This window comes from Bos mutus, chromosome 13, assembly GCF_027580195.1.
Source record: "Bos mutus isolate GX-2022 chromosome 13, NWIPB_WYAK_1.1, whole genome shotgun sequence".
NCBI lineage: Eukaryota > Metazoa > Chordata > Mammalia > Artiodactyla > Bovidae > Bos > Bos mutus.
This window is the reverse complement of record NC_091629.1, coordinates 55,344,602-55,360,815: the sequence shown is the minus strand read 5'-3', so window position 1 is coordinate 55,360,815 and position 16,214 is coordinate 55,344,602. Positions and strand designations below refer to the sequence as shown.

The 16,214-nt window shown below is 37.8% G+C and overlaps 1 protein-coding gene across 7 annotated transcripts in view; it reads left to right on the top strand.

The window, feature by feature from the left end:
- Positions 1-16,214, top strand: part of PTPRT (protein tyrosine phosphatase receptor type T) — a 1,153,310-nt gene that overhangs the window by 795,554 nt on the left and 341,542 nt on the right. The gene's annotated exons all lie outside the window — the stretch shown is intronic.

Below are 16,214 nucleotides of genomic sequence, written 5' to 3'. Positions count from 1 at the left end.
TAGCCTGCCAGGCTCTTCTGTCCATGGGATTCTCCAGGCAAGAATACTGCAGAGGGTTGCTATGTCCTCCTCCAAGGGATCTTTCTGACCCAGGGGTCGAAGCCATGTCTCTTATGTCTACATTTGCAGATGGGTTCTTTACCATTAACACCACCTAAGAAGCCCAAATAAACTATACTTCAGTGAAAAACAAAGAATATAGTTTGAGAAGGCTGTGCTGAGGAGGTGATATTTAAGCAGAGTTCATTGCAGGAGAGCTGCATGAGATATGCAGAAGGATAACAAACTGGAATCAGAAACCATCTCTCTGACCTCTTAAATGTTATCATGAAAGAAGGCACATTTCCTAATATTGAATCATCTTGTACAGTCATAATGAACCTGATTTCATCATAAGGTATAGTTATTTTAATGGGTTATTAGGTTGACAGTAATTAACTTAGAACTTTTTACACCCATATTTCTAAGTTTAGCCTGAGGATTTTAAAGTGTATCTTTGTAAAATTTTGCTCTGTATGTTAGACTGGCTTTAAAAACAGGAATTCTTAAGTTTGTGTTTCCTTTTTCCATGGCTTAATACCATTTCATTGATACAAACATTATGTTTCTTAAATATCTGAAAATATTTGTTCATAAAAGTATGTCCCTGGTTCTTGGAGGAGGAGAACACAAGTCATGTGTGGTTTAGTTTAGTTTACATTTATTGATTTATTCAGGGTTTCCCCTTTTCAGTTAAATTGGTTAGTTTCTGGTTGGTTAGAACTTCATCAAGATTTTCATATAGAATAGTGGTAGAGTTAGGGAAAATGCTGGGGAATATCATTTTAATTTCATCTTTGTCCACATTATTTGCCTTGTCCCATAAAGTATTAATTAAGGTTTTTGAAAAGTATTACTTGCATATAATAAAAATTACCCCTTTTAGCAGGACAGTTTAATGTGTTTGGAAATGTGTGCGGTTCTGTAATCACCACCACTATAGTGACATAGAATATTTCCACCCCTCCTCCAAAGTTTCCCCACTCCCTTTTGTGATCAATTCCTCCTTCTCCCCAAGCCCTAGAAACCACTGATCTGGTTTTTCTCCCTACAGTTTTGCTATTTCCAGAGTGTCATGTAAGTAGAATCCCACACTGTAGCTTTGTGAGTCTGATTTCTTTCATGAGGCATAGTGCTTTCAGGGTTTATCCACGTTATTGTATGTCTCAGTAGTTTCTTTTTCTTTCCAGTTTTATAGAGAGATAATTAACATAGAGCCTTGTTTTAAGATGTTCAGTGTAATGATTTGATATATGTGTACATTGCAAAATAATTACCACAGTAAGTTTAGCTCGCACTCGTGTCATTTGTTTCCTGTTTGTTGAGGAATGTTTTATTGTCTGAAAATGCTCTGGTTTATTTATTCATGGGTGGCCATGTGGGTGGCTTCCAGTGGTTGTCTACTGTAAACACAAGTGCCGTGAATATTTGTGCAGGAGACATTTAGCTTTATTTCTCTCATTTCAATATCCAGGATTGAGTGTGTTGGGTTATATGTAAAGTGTGTTAATATGTTTAACTTTATCAGAAACCACCTTTATGTTTTGCAAAGCAGCTTTATTGTGTGTTCCCAATAGCATCCCTATTATTGCACATCCTTGTCAGGACTTTGCATTTTTTACTCTCCTTTGGCCATAGGAATAGGTGAATGGATGAGGGCTAAGATCTCATTATGATTTTAGCTTGGTTTTCCCTGACTAATTAATGGCGGTAAGCATTTTTCATGGGTTACTGTTTTCTGCACATCTGCATTAGAGAGATGTTTGTTCACATCACTTGCCCATTTTAAAAATTGGATTGTTTTCATATTATTGAGTTTCAAGACCTTTTAATATAATATTCTGAATACTAGTCCTTTCTTCAGATGGATGTTTTGCAAATATCTTGTCCCTATCTCTTTTTATTTTCTTGATCGCATCATTGGAGAGTAGAAGTTTTTAATTTTGATGAACTCCCAATAATCACAAATTATTTTTGTTGTATGCTTTTTGTGCTTTTTTCATATCTTAAAGAAAAAAAAGGTTGACCTAACTCAAAGTCATGAAATGTTTTTCCTGTGTTTTGTTCTTAGCTGCTTATTGTATCTGGTGTTGAGGTAAGGGTCAAGGTTCATTTTTCACATATAGACGTTTGTTCCCAGGTAGCACTAGTGGTGAACTTACCTGCCAAGGCAGGTCAGCTGTAGGAGACCTGGGTTTCATCCCTGGTTGGGAAGATCCCCTGGAGGAGGGCATGACAACACACTCCAGCATTCTTGCTGGAAAATCCCCATGGACAAAGGAGCTTGGCAGGCTGCAGTCTGTGTGAAGCAACTTAGCATGCACACTTTTATTCCAGCATCACCTATTAAAAATACTCCATTTCTCTTCTATTATTTTTTTCCTTAAATATTTGGTAGAATTCTCTAATGAAACCATTTGGGTCTGGATGTTTCTTTGCGGAAAGGTCTTTAAATTACAAATCCAACTTACTTAATGAGTGGATAATTGGGGTTAGCTAATTCTTCTTGAGTGAATGTTGGTACTTAGTCTTGCAAACAACTTATTTAATTTATGCTATCAAATTTATTGACATAAAGTTGTTTATAATAGTCCCTTTTTATTTTTATATCTCAAGGATATGTAGTGATGTGTCCTCTTTCATTCTTGATATTTATGATTTGTATCTTTCCTCTTTTCTTTGATGGTCTGTCTGACTAGGAGTTTGTCATTTTTATTTTTTTTTTTAAAGAATCAACTTTTGATTTTATCACTTGTCTCCATTGGTTTTCCATTTTCAATTTCATTGACATCTCTTTATTATTTCCTTTCTTCTGCTTCCTTTATATTTAATCTGCCCTTCTTTTTCTACTTTCTTAATGTTCAGCTTAAATTTTTGATAGAAGAACTTTCTTATTTTCTCATACAGGCAATTTAATGCTATAAATTTCTGTTTAAGTACAGCTTTCACTGTCTCCCACTATTCCACATAATTGAACATTCTGTGTTTTCATTTTCAGCCAATTCAGTACAATTTAGCTTCACTAGTGATTTATTCTTTAACCCATGGAAAGAATTTTCAAGTGTTTTTTGTGTTATTTACAAATGTGGAGGTACTTTCAGATATCTTTCTGTTGTTGATTTTTAGTTTAAGTCCAGTGTTATCAGAAAGCACATTTTCTATGATTGCAGTTCTTTTATATTTACTGAGATTTTTTTTACAGGCTAGTATATGGTCTATTGTGGTGAATGTGCCAAGTGCACATGAAATAATATGTAATTTGCTATTATTAGGTAGAGTGTGCTAGAAGTGCTAGTTAGGTCAGCTCGGTTTATGGTTTTGTTCAGGTATTCTCTAGTTTAAGTGATTTTCTTTACTGTTCTATCAATTACAAGGAAAAGAGTCATGGAAGTCACCAACTATAATTGTGGATTTGTGTATTTCTCTTTTAAACTCAGTCAGCTTTCATTGTATGTTTTTGGTGGTGGATATATTTTTCATTAGTTTTATGTAGCTCTGTTGTTAGGTGCATTGCAAAATATTTTATATCTCTATTTTTAATTGATTTTATTAGCTATTGGCTCATTCTATCCTCTAATCTGTTTGCTTTCCAACTATTAATCTTACATGTCTTTTGAGCCTACTTTTTCTTTTTTAAAATCTCCTTCTCTACTTACCTCAGATTTTCATGTTGTTTCTTTTCTTTTAATTAAATGCCTTCAAAAATTTATTTTCATTCTTTATGTAATGAAATATGTAGTTTTGGCAGCATATTTTTTTTAGGAAGCATAATAGGTATTGCTTTTTTTCTTAAATTCCTGGTATAAACTGTGGTTTTGATTTTTTTCTTTGTATTAAATTTTGATTAGATTTTTTAAATTTCCAAGTGGTTTGGGTTTTTATTTGTTCCCACTTTTGTAATTTCTTCCTAAATTTATTGAGTTGTCAGAGATTGCAGTCTGCTCTGTTTTTAAAATTAAACAAGCTTACTTTTAACCCAAATACGTAAAAATATGAATGTGAAAGCAGTCATAAACAATAGGTAACCAACGTATGTGGTTATATCCCAATAAAACTTTACTTATAAGAGCTAGAGGAGGCAGTATTTGGCCCAAGGGCTGTAGCAAACCGTGTTCTGAAGGGACCAATACAATGTTAACTCACATTATTCGTCCTCATATTTCCTTTAATCTTTCCTTCTGAAACTAAATCAGAAAACAATATACGTTCACAAATGATTTGTGGCTGCTTCATCTTTCAAATATTTTGCTTTCCAACAACCTGTTGATACTTTTCTAAAACATGACCCTGTGTGCGTGCTCGTTGAACCCGTATCTCCTGCATTGTCAGGCAGATTCTTTACCACTGAGCCACTGGGTGAAATTGTTAATTCATCAGTTTTTACAAACACTTCATTCAGTTCAATTCAGTTCAATGGCTCAGTCCTGTCTGACTCTTTGCGACCCCATGAACCACAGCATGCCAGGCCTCCCTGTCCATCACCAACTCCCGGAGTTCACCCAAACCCATGTCCTTTGAGTAGGTGATGCCATCAAACCATCTCATTCTCTGTCGTCCCCTTCTCCTCCTGCCCTCAATCTTTCCCAGCATCAGGGTCTTTTCCAGTGAGTCAGCTCTCCGCATCAGGTAGCCAAAGTATTGGAGTTTCAGTCACCATCAGTCCTTCCAATGAACACCCAGGACTGATCTCCTTTAGGATGGACTGGTTGGACCTCCTTGCAGTCCAAGGGACTCTCAAGAGTCTTCTCCAACACCACAGTTCAAAAACATCAATTCTTTGGCACTCAGCTTTCTTTATAGTCCAACTCTCACATCCATGCATGACCACTGGAAAAACCATAGCCTTGACTAGACGCACCTTTGCTGGCAAAGTAATGTCTCTGCCTTTTAATATGTTGTCTAGATTGGTCTTAACTTTCCTTCCAAGGAGTAAGCGTCTTTTAATTTCATGGCTGCAATCACCATCTGCAGTGATTTTGGAGACCAGAAAAATAAAGTGAGCCACTGTTTCCACTGTTTCCCCATATATTTCCCATGAAGTGATGGGACCAGATGCCATAATCTTCGTTTTCTGAATGTTGAGCTTTAAGCCAACTTTTTCACTCTCCTCTTTCACTTTCATCAAGAGGCTTTTTAGTTCCTCTGTACTTTCTGCCATAAGGGTGGTGTCATTTGCATATCTGAGGTTATCGATATCTCTCCCGCCATCTTGATTCTAGCTTCTGCTTCCTCCAGCCCAGCGTTTCTCGTGATGTACTCTGAGTGTACGTTAAATAAGCAGGGTGACAATATACAGCCTTGACGTACTGCTTTTCCTATTCGGAACCAGTCTGTTATTCCACGTCCAGTTCTAACTGTTGCTTCCTGACCTGCATACAGATTTCTGAAGAGGCAGGTCAGATAGTCTGGTATTCCCATCTCTTTCAGAATTTTCCACAGTTTATTGTGATCCACAGAGTCAAAGGCTTTGGCATAGTCAATAAAGCAGAAATAGATCTTTTTCTGGAAACCTCTTGCTTTTTTGATGATTCAGCAGATGTTGGCAGTTTGATCTCTGGTTTCTCTGCCTTTTCTAAAACCAGCTTGAACATCTGGAAGTTCACAGTTCATGTATTGCCGAAGCCTGGCTTGGAGGATTTTAAGCATTACCTTACTAGCGTGTGAGATGAGTGTAATTGTTTGATAGTTTGATCATTCTTTGGCATTGCCTTTCTTTGGGATTGGAATGAAAACTGACCTTTTCCAGTCCTGTGTCCACTGCTGAGTTTTCCAAATTTGCTGGCATATTGAGTGCAGCACTTTCACAGCATCATCTTTCAGGATTTGAAATAGCTCAACTGGAATTCCATCACCTCCACTAGCTTTGTTCATAGTGATGCTTCCTAAGGCCCACTTGACATCACATTCCAGGATGTCTGGCTCTAGGTGAGTGATCACACCATTGTCAATTTCTGGGTCGTGAAGATCTTTTTTGTACAGTGATTCTGTGTATTCTTGCCACTTCTTCTTAATATCTTCTGCTTCTCTTCGGTCCATACCATTTCTGTCCTTTATCGAGCCCATCTTTGCATGAAATTTTCCCTTGGTATCGCTCATTTTCTTGAAGAGATCTCTAGTCTTTACGTATTTGGGTTAAAAGATGCACTATTTCTTTGCACTGATCACTGAGGAAGGCCTTCTTATCTCTCCTTGTTATTCTTTGGAACTCTGCATTCAAATGGATGTATCTTTCCTTTTCTCCTTTGCTTTTCACTTCCCTTCTTTTCACAGCTATTTGTAAGGCCTCCTCAGACAGCCATTTTGCTTTTTTGCTTTTCTTTTTCTTGGGGATGGTCTTGATCCCTGTCTCCTGTACAATGTCATGAACCTCCGTCCATAGCTCATCAGGCACTCTGTCTTTCAGGTCTAGTCCCTTAAATCTATTTCTCACTTCCACTGTATAATCATAAGGGATTTGATTTAGATCATACCTGAATGGTCTAGTGGTTTTCTCCACTTTTTTCATTTCTCCACACTTCATTCAGTTTGATGTTATTCCTGATTTTGTTCCATTTTTTAAAATATAAATTTATTTATTTTAATTGGAGGCTAATTACTTTATGTTCCATTTTTTAATTGAAATTTTATAACTCCATCTTTGGATAGTAGTGTTAGTATCCAGACCACCTGACCTGCCTGTTGAGAAACCTATATGCAGGTCAGGAAGCAACAGTTAGAACTGGACATGGAACAACAGACTGGTTCCAAATAGGAAAAGCAGTACATCAAGGCTGTATACTGTCACTCTGCTTATTTAACTTCTATGCAGAGTACATCATGAGAAACGCTGGGCTGGAATTAGCACAAGCTGGACTCAAGATTGCCAGGACAGATATCAATAACCTCAGATATGCAGATGACACCACCCTTATGGCAGAAAGTAAAGAGGAACTAAAAAGCCTCTTGATGAAAGTGAAAAAGGAGAGTGAAAAAATTGGCTTAAAGCTCAACGTTCAGAAAACGAAGATCATGGCATCTTGTCCTATCACTTCATGGGAAATAGATGGGTTAACAGTGGAAACAGTGTCAGACTTTATTTTTTTGGGCTCCAGAATCACTGCAGATGGTGACTGCAGCCATGAAATTAAAAGACGCTTACTCCTTGGAAGGAAAGTTATGACCAACCTAGATAGCATATTGAAAAGCAGAGATATTACTTTGCCAGCAAAGGTCCATCTAGTCAAGGTTATGGTTTTTCCAGTGGTCATATTGGTAGTGAGAGTTTGACTATGAAGAAAGCTGTGTGCCGAAGAATTGATGCTTTTGACTGTGGTGTTGGAGAAGACTCTTGGGAGTCCCTTGGACTGCAAGGAGATCCAACCAGTCCAATCTGAAGGAGATCAGTCCTGGGTGTTCATTGGAAGGACTGATGCTGAGGCTGAAACTCCAATACTTTTGGCCACATCATGCGAAGAATTGACTCATTGGAAAAGACCCTGATGCTGGGAGGGTTTGGGGGTAGGAGGAGAAGGGGACGACAGAGGATGAGATGGCTGGATGGCATTACCGACTCGATGGACATGAGTTTGAGTGAACTCTGGGATTTGATGATGGACAGGGAGGCCTGGCATGCTGTGATTCATGGGGTCTCAAAGAGTCAGACACGACTGAGCGACTGAACTGAACTGAATGGATCTACCAGTTAGCATCGTTTCCCCTATCATGTTGTTATTATATTATAAGATAAATAGGTCTATTATCAGATTTAACTCTCTGGTCACCCATGTATAAGCAGCATATCATTTCCTCTTCACAGGAAAGAAATTCAGGCTCGGTTTAGTACAAAGGGACCAGTTTCCTGTCTAAGGGAGGGTTGGTTCTTTCGGTGGGATCATTCGTAATATGCCTTGCAATAAATTTTCTAAATATATTTCCTAATTCTTTTGCCAATAGAATAGTTTTGCCTTAAGTTTATCCAGAAAACTTCATCTTAGATGATAACCAAACTTCTTCAAATAAAATACATTTATATTTAATGTTTCACTGAATTAAATTTCAGTCTTTGTGACTTATTATGTGCTCGTATAAAGTTTGCATCCACTCTAGGAAGACCTGTTTTATTCCTCTGAATTATTATCTGGGCCAGTAATATATTGTTTTATTTTTAGTAACTTTTTTGTAAGTTTAATAAAGGAAAATGGTTGTTCTTACTTTAAAAAAATTTTTTTAGATTCCACATGTAAGTGATAGAATGCAGTATTTTGTCTTTCTGTGGTTTATTTTGCCTGGCTTATTTCACTTAGCATAATTGCCCGCAGGTTCACCCATAATGTTGTAAATGGTTGGATTTCCTTCTTATTTTAAGGCTGAATAATATACCATTATGTGTGTGTGTATATAAATATTATATATAATTTTTTCTTTATCCTTCAATATACACTTAACACTGTTTCCATTGTTGTGCAGTCGCTAAGTCGTGTCTGACACTTTGCAACCCCATGGATTGCAGCATACCAGGCTTCCCTGTCCTTCACTGTCTTCCAAAGTTTGCTCGAATTCATGTTCGTTGGGTTGGTGATGCTATCTAACTTGTGTTTCCGTACCTGGGGTGCTGTGAATGATGCTGCAGTGAACATGGGAGTACAGATATTTCTTCAAGATAATTATTTTACGTTCTTTGAATATATACGCAGTAGCGAGATTTCTGGGTCATACAGTAGTTCTATTTTTAATTTCTTGAGGAACCACCATACTGTTTTCCGTAGTGGTTGTACCAGTTTACACTCCTACCAGCAGTGTACAAGGGTTCCCTTTTTTCCACGTCCTTACCGCCATTTGCTATTTCTTGTCTTTTTGATAACAGCCGTTCTGATAGATGTGAGGTGATGTCTCATTGTGGTTTTGATTTTCATTTCCTTGATGATTAGTGATGTTGAGCACCTTTTCATGTATCTGTTGGCCATATGAATATCTTCTTCAGTAAAATGTCTATCTTAGTCTTTAGCACATATTTAAATTTGATTTTTTTTTTTTTGGCTTTTGTTATTTGCTGTTGAGTTATAGGATTTCCTTATATATTTTCTATGCTGCTGTGCTGTGCTGCAGAGTTGTGTCCGATTATTTCCAAACCTTTGGACTGTAGCCTGCCAGGCTTCTCTGTCCATGGGATTTTTCAGACAGACATACTGAAGTGGATTGCCATTTCCTCCTCCAGGGGATCTTTCTGACCCAGGGATTGAACCTGCCTCTCCTGTGTCTCTCCTGCATTGCAGGCAGATCCTTTCCCACTGAGCCATCGGGAAAGCCTGTGTATGTGTGTGTGCCTGTGTGTGTGTATTAACCTCTTATTAGACATGTGGTCTGCAAATATTTCTTGGTTGGAGTTGTTGGGGTTCTTTATACGTAAGATTGTGTCATTTGCAAACAAAGACCATATTCTTCCTTTATGATTTAGATGGCTTTTATTTATTTTCCTTGCCTAATTGCTCTGCCTGGGACTTCCAGTTGTGGATTAGTTGCTAAGTCATGTCCAGCTCTTTTGAGACTCCATGGAGTGTTGAATAAAAGTGGTGAGAGTGAGCGTTCTTATCTTCTACCTGATTTTAGAGGAAGCTCTATCAGCTTCTCACTGTTAACATCGACTACAGTGTTAACAACGAGGCTTGTTATATATGGTCTTTGTTTTATGTTAAGGTACGTTTTTTCTGTACCTAATTCCTACAGAGTTTTTATCATGAAAGAATGGTGAGTTTTGCCAAATGTTTTTCTGCACCTACTGAAATGATCACATTGATATTAATCCTTCCTTTTATTAATTTAGCATGCCATATTTATTGATTTGTGTTTGTTGAACCATCCTTGCATCCCAGGGAGAAGTTGCTTTGATCATGGTGTAGACTCTTGAGAGTCCCTTGGAAGCAGGGAGATCAAACCAGCCAACCATATGACTCAGTCAGATATGACTGAGCTACTGAACAGAATGACCAGAATGACCCTCTTAATGTACTGTTGAATTCACTTTGCTAATTTTGTTGAGGATTTTTGTGCTTATTTTGTTGAGGATTTTTGTGCCTGTGTTCATCAGGTGTGCTGCTACTGCTGCTGCTAAGTCGCTTCAGTCGTGTCTGACTCTGTGCGACCCCATAGACAGAAGCCCACCAGGCTCCCCCGTCCCTGGAATTCTCCAGGCAAGAACACTGGAGTGGGTTGCCATTTCCTTCTCCAATGCAGGAAAGTGAAGAGTGAAAGGGAAGTCGCTCAGTCGTGTCCGACTCTTAGCGACCCCATGAACTGCAGCCTACCAGGCTCCTCCGTCCATGGGCTTTTCCAGGCAAGAGTACTAGAGTGGAGTGCCATTGCCTTCTCCGTATTGGCCTGTAATTTTCTTTTCCTGCAATGTTCTTGTGCACCTTTGGTGTCAGGGTAATGCTCAGTAAAGTGAATTTGAAAGTGTTCCCTCTTCTTTAATTTTTTGAAAGAGCTTGAGAATGATTGATATTAATTGTTCAGATGTTTGGTGAAACTCACCAGTGAAGCCGTCTGATCATGGACTTCTATATGCTGGGAAGTTTTAGATTGCTGACTCCGTCTCTGCTAGTAATTGTCTGTTCACATTCTCTGTTTCTTCATGATTCACTCTTAGTGGGTTGCATGTTTCTAGGAACTTGATCATTTCTCTTAGGTCATCTAATTTGTTGGCATAAATTGTTCATAGTACTCCTTCTGACCCTCAGTATTTCTTTGTTATTGGTTTTAACGTCTCCTTTTGCATTTCTGATTTTATTTATTTGAATCTTCTCTTTTCTTAGTTTGTCTAGTTAAAAGTTTGCCAGTTTTGTTCATCTCTTCAAAGCTAATTATTAATTTCATTGATTTTTTTTTCCCTACTGTCTTTCTAGTCTCCATTTCTTGATTTCTTAGGCTTGTAGTCTTCTACATAACCTTTAAAATAATTTGGTAGTTAACTTTATGAATTAAAGTCATAAAAATTCTGAATAAAATTATGTTCCATTAATATATTGGTTTAGAAAGGACTGATATTTTTTATTGCGTTTTCTCCTTCATACATACGATATTTCTACTTGTTCAGGTCCCATTTTTATGCCTTCAATAAAACTTATGGTTTGCTTGTTTTTTTTCCAATGTAGATCCAAAATCATTACTATCAAATGTATCCTTGTCTTATAATTATTTTAGTTTCTACTGTGAAATGACTTTCCACTTCTTATTGCTATTGATTTTTGTGTATTTAGATCAGTTCTAGCCAAATTACAGCTCCTGTATAAATGTAAGTAGTTTTTATAACAGACTCTCATTTTATAAGTTTACTGTCACATCATTTGCAGATAGATATAATTTTATCCCTTCTTTCTCAGCATTTTTCCTGAGTGTTTCATTTCTTATCTAAGTTTAAGCATTGGCTTAAACCACCAAAACAATAATAAATAGAAATGGAGATGGTGGGCCTGTCTATCTTTTTCAGGATTTTAGAAGAAATGTCTTCAGTATTTTATCCTTTAATATGAGGTTTACTGAGGTTTATTTTTCAAAACAGCCTTATTATATTTAAGAAGTGCCCATCAATTCCTATTTTAGTTAAAGCTTTGTTAGGTTATACTGGGTTTTGTCAAATATATCTTGGCTTACATAGCAATGAGGATTTCCTCTGTGACAACTGCTAAGAAATCTTAACTCAAATTTGCTGAAGCACAAAGTGAATCTGTTGGCTTTTTTGTTGTTGTTGTTGTTCCCTTTTAACAATCCCCTGGAGAAGGAAATGGCTACCTACTCCAGTATTCTTGCCTGGTCAGTTCCATGGACAGAGGAGCCCTGCTGGGCTACAGTCCCTGGAATCACGAAGAGTCAGACACGACTGAGCAACTAACAGTCCTATCACTACCACTTTTTTAAAAAAAAATTTTATTGAAATATAGTTACTTTACAGTGTTAGTTTCAGTTGTAAGTAAAGTGAATCGGTTACATATATACGGCATATATCCCCTCTTTCTTAGTCTCTTTCTCCATATAGGCCATTGCAGAGTATTGAGTAGAACTCCCTGTGCTCTATAGTAGGTTGTTATTAGTTATCTATGTTATCTGTAGTTTATAACTAAAAATGCTCAGGATGAAGTTGACTTGAGGCCAGCTTCATATCAGGGCTCAAACTGTGTCACTGGGATCTGGTTAACTCTTACAGACTCTCTCCCTGTGACTACTTGATAGGCTACAGCTCCTCTGAAACTCATGCATCCAGTAGCTTCAGATCCAGTGATGGGAAAGTGAAGGGTATTCCTAAAACTCCAGAAAGTATCTTATTTCCTCTCACTGGCTTTTGAAGCGCCATACCCTTCTGTATGAGTCACAGTGTCATTATAACCAGGGTAATGTGACGGGATGATGTAGATCACAAGTTCCACTGTGGAGCTGAGTCGAATCCCATCCAGTACTCGTTTGCTGAGAGGAGACAAGCAGGTGCATCCTGAGGAAAGCTTTGGCTTCAGTTACCAGAACAAGAGAAAACAAATCCTGGATGGCACAATACCAGATGTCACTTCAGCATCTATTGATTCAAGCATATGGCTCTTCCCATTAATTTCTGGTTGTAATACATTGTCTTGATACATTTGTTGATGATAAACCATCCTTGGAATCATCCTTGCTTAGTCATGGCTTATCCTTTTGATGCACTGATTAATTCCATTTGCTTAAAATTTTCCATCTGTATTTCTAAGTAAAATTGATGGCTGACTTAATTTTTTGCAGTATACATGCCATGGTTTGCCATTAAGATGATGTTTGATACACAATATGGATGAGAACATTTTGTTTATTTTTATATTGACTGAAATAATTTAGGTATTATTAGGATTATCCTTTTTAAGAAAGCTAGATTTTAAGAATCAGATGGGAAAAAAGATCTAGGCCTGATACGGTTTTTGTAAGAGATGTCAAGTGACTTTCTTAAACTCTTCCATGGCTTTCTGCTCCTTGGTTGAATTTAATTTTTTTCCTAGAGATAGCACCATTCTCTAGATTAAAAAGATTTTTTTTACTTGAGAGTTATACCTAATAATCTCTTTACAATTATAAATGCATTTAATCTCTTTCTTATTTATGGTTATTTTGCCTTTCTCCTTTCTAGTGTTTTATATTATACTTTCTTTATCTTTGCTTTCTTCACCAGATATGCATATGTTTTTTGAAGGGCCAGCTTTGAGGTTTTATTTGCATATATAGGTTTTCCTTTGTTCTGATTTTTTCAGTCATCATGTTCTCCTAATTCCATTTAATTCATTTTGTTACTTTTTTCCAGTTTGTAAAGTTGAAGATCTTGGATCACTCTACTCTGAATATAGCTTTATTTCCTGCCACATGTTTTGGCATAAAATAGCTTTTGGCATAAAAGTTTTAAATTCATTACTTTCTCAGTAGCTTAAAATTTTCATTGGATCTCCTGTTTGATATAAGATTTGAGTATTTAGAATACAATTTCTTGATTAGATTATGACTAGAAATATTACCTGTAAATAATTACTCCTGGTAAAATTTATTATGACTTTCTTTTCAGCCAATTATCATATATATATTCTTTCTTTACATCATATATGAATATATATATTTATGACTTAAGGAAAGAATGTAAATTCTTAGGACTTCAAGTTCTTTAAGTGCATTAGTGTTCTGCATGATACATTATGTATTTGTGTGTGTGCATATTTATGCGTATATAATTTTATTAATTACTCCCATATGTACTGCATATTTTTATACCTTTTCAAATTTTGAAAAAAATATTAAAACTTTGTGCTTCAGTTGTGTTCATCACATTATCTTTGAGCTTTCAGGGATTTTATGTTTGGCTTTCATGTTGTTTGCCACTCAGTCGCGTCCAGTGCTTTGCGACCCCATGGACTGTAGGCCCCCAGGCTCCTCTGCCATGGGATTCTCCAGGCAAGAATACTGGAGTGGGTTGCCATTTCCTTCTCCAGGGGATCTTCCAAACCTAGAGATTAACCCTGACTCTTTTTACGACACCCACATTCCAGGCAAATTCGTTACCATCTGAGCCACCAGAGAAGCCTGTTAATCTCCATGGGTCCTTTCTGGGTCTTCCCTGGTAGCTCACTCAGCTGGTAAAGAATCCACTTGCAATGCAGGAGACCCCGGTTCAATTCCTGAGTCGGGAAGATCCACTGCAGAAGGGATAGGCTATGCACTCCAGTATTCTTGGTCATCCCTGGTGGCTCAGCTGGTAAAGAATCTGCCTGCAATGCGGGAGACCTGGGTTTGAGCCCTGGGTTGGGAAATCCCCCTGGAGGAGGGCATGGCTACCTACTCCAGTATTCTGGCCTGGAGAATTCCATGGGGTTGCAAAGAGTCAGAGATGACTAAGTGACTTTCACTCACTTCACGTTGTTTATATGACCCTTATACCTTATGTTTTTCATGGTATACAATTCAAATATTTTTCCCTTACAGTTAAAGTTTTGTGCACTTAAGAGTTCTTGAGTGAATAAAATGTTAGGTCTAGAAAGTCTCACATGTGATGTCAACTAGCCTCCTGGTTATACTAGTGGAGAAACTTAGACCAAGAAATGAGAGGGCCTTTCTCTGAAGTCACAAGTAAATGTTTTGAATCTGGGCTCTTTCTTACAGACCAGATCCTCCAAGTGCTGTGTGATCAAAATGCTTCTGTATGAATAGATGGTCTGATGTAGGTGAAAACTGGAGATAATGGCAATGTAGATATTGGTCTACAACAAGTAAGTGAATGAATATTGGAGAGTGTGAGGGTTTGAGATCTCCATTCAGTTGCAGGGTCCCGGTTCTTTCTATTTGGTGTCTCTGTCATCCTGTGGGGTGTCAGGTCATCACAGGATCTTGCTGACACACAAGGAAAAGAGAGAGGAATGGATTCTATTGGGTTGGCCAAAAAGTTTGTTTGGGCTTTAAAAAAAAAAAGGAAAAACTCTTTGAGCAACCCAATACATGAGGTTTTATGAGCTGGCCCTAAGAGTGGGATACATTCCTTCCACCAGCTCAGGCATAGTTATAGCTCAGTGCATAACTTTATCTTGCTGTGTGGCCAGGAGAAGGATGGAGCTTGGAAAACATCTAGCCAACATCACTGCATCCTGTCCTCGGGTAGAGAACAACACTCAATTTGGATGTGGGGGAAGAAGCTCAGCAGAGCCCAGGGCCCCTGTTGATCTGGGGATGAGGTTCCAAACTGCTTTTGAACAATTGAGGTTTTGTTGGAAACTAGGAGAAATGCCCAGAGTACCTAGAAGGATGAAAAGGTGGAGTCCCATACGAATGGACACAAAAGAGCTCAGTGTTTCCCTAGGTATCAATACAAAGACATCAGGAAACTTCCTGTACCATCAACTGAAACTAGGTCGCCTGTCCCCACTAGGTTGCTTTGGATGTGGCCAGATGAGAAGGTCAAAGACTTCAGTACTGTGAGTGAATGAGGGGGGAGCTGGTGTGAGGAGGAGAGTGGTGGGGAGAGGGCTACGAAACATAGGTCCCTTTTCTGTAAGACATTTTTGATGGATCTAGTCGCTGAATAGGATCATCATATCTCAAGACATACCTTAAAATGTTTGCATGTTAAAGGGAGCAATTGACGATTGAAGGTCTTCAGGACAGAAAGGAACAAGTGCTTTAAACCTACAGGTCCCAAAAAGGCCATCCACAGACCATGTCACCTGTCACTCACACGTTGCTAGTAAAAGTAGTCACCTAGGAAACACTTGAGAAAGGTTGTTGTCTGTGATACACTCATTAATACAAGTCCAGCATAGGCTTAAGAATAAACACGTGTGCTAACAAAGTGAATCATTGTGATGTCACTTGTAACTGTGAAACAAGGAAACTACTGCAAAACCAAGAAACAGAAGCTTTTTAGGTAAATGAGAGTACTTGGCGTGATGGAATATTTCGGAGTCATCAAAAAGGTTTATGAGGAGGTTCAAGAATTGAGGCTGCAGGTTTATGTAATAAAACCAGTAACAAAGGCACAGTAAACATTCTGTGTCTAGAGTGACTGAAACTATGTAAGAATGAATAGGAAAAGTGGAAGAAGTAGAGGTGTAAAGACATTGAGAGCAGCTGCTTGGTTAATAGGAGCAATTCTTTTTGTTTTCTTTCTTCTTTTGTGTATTTTCCAAATACTCTCTGTATTGCATTTAGGG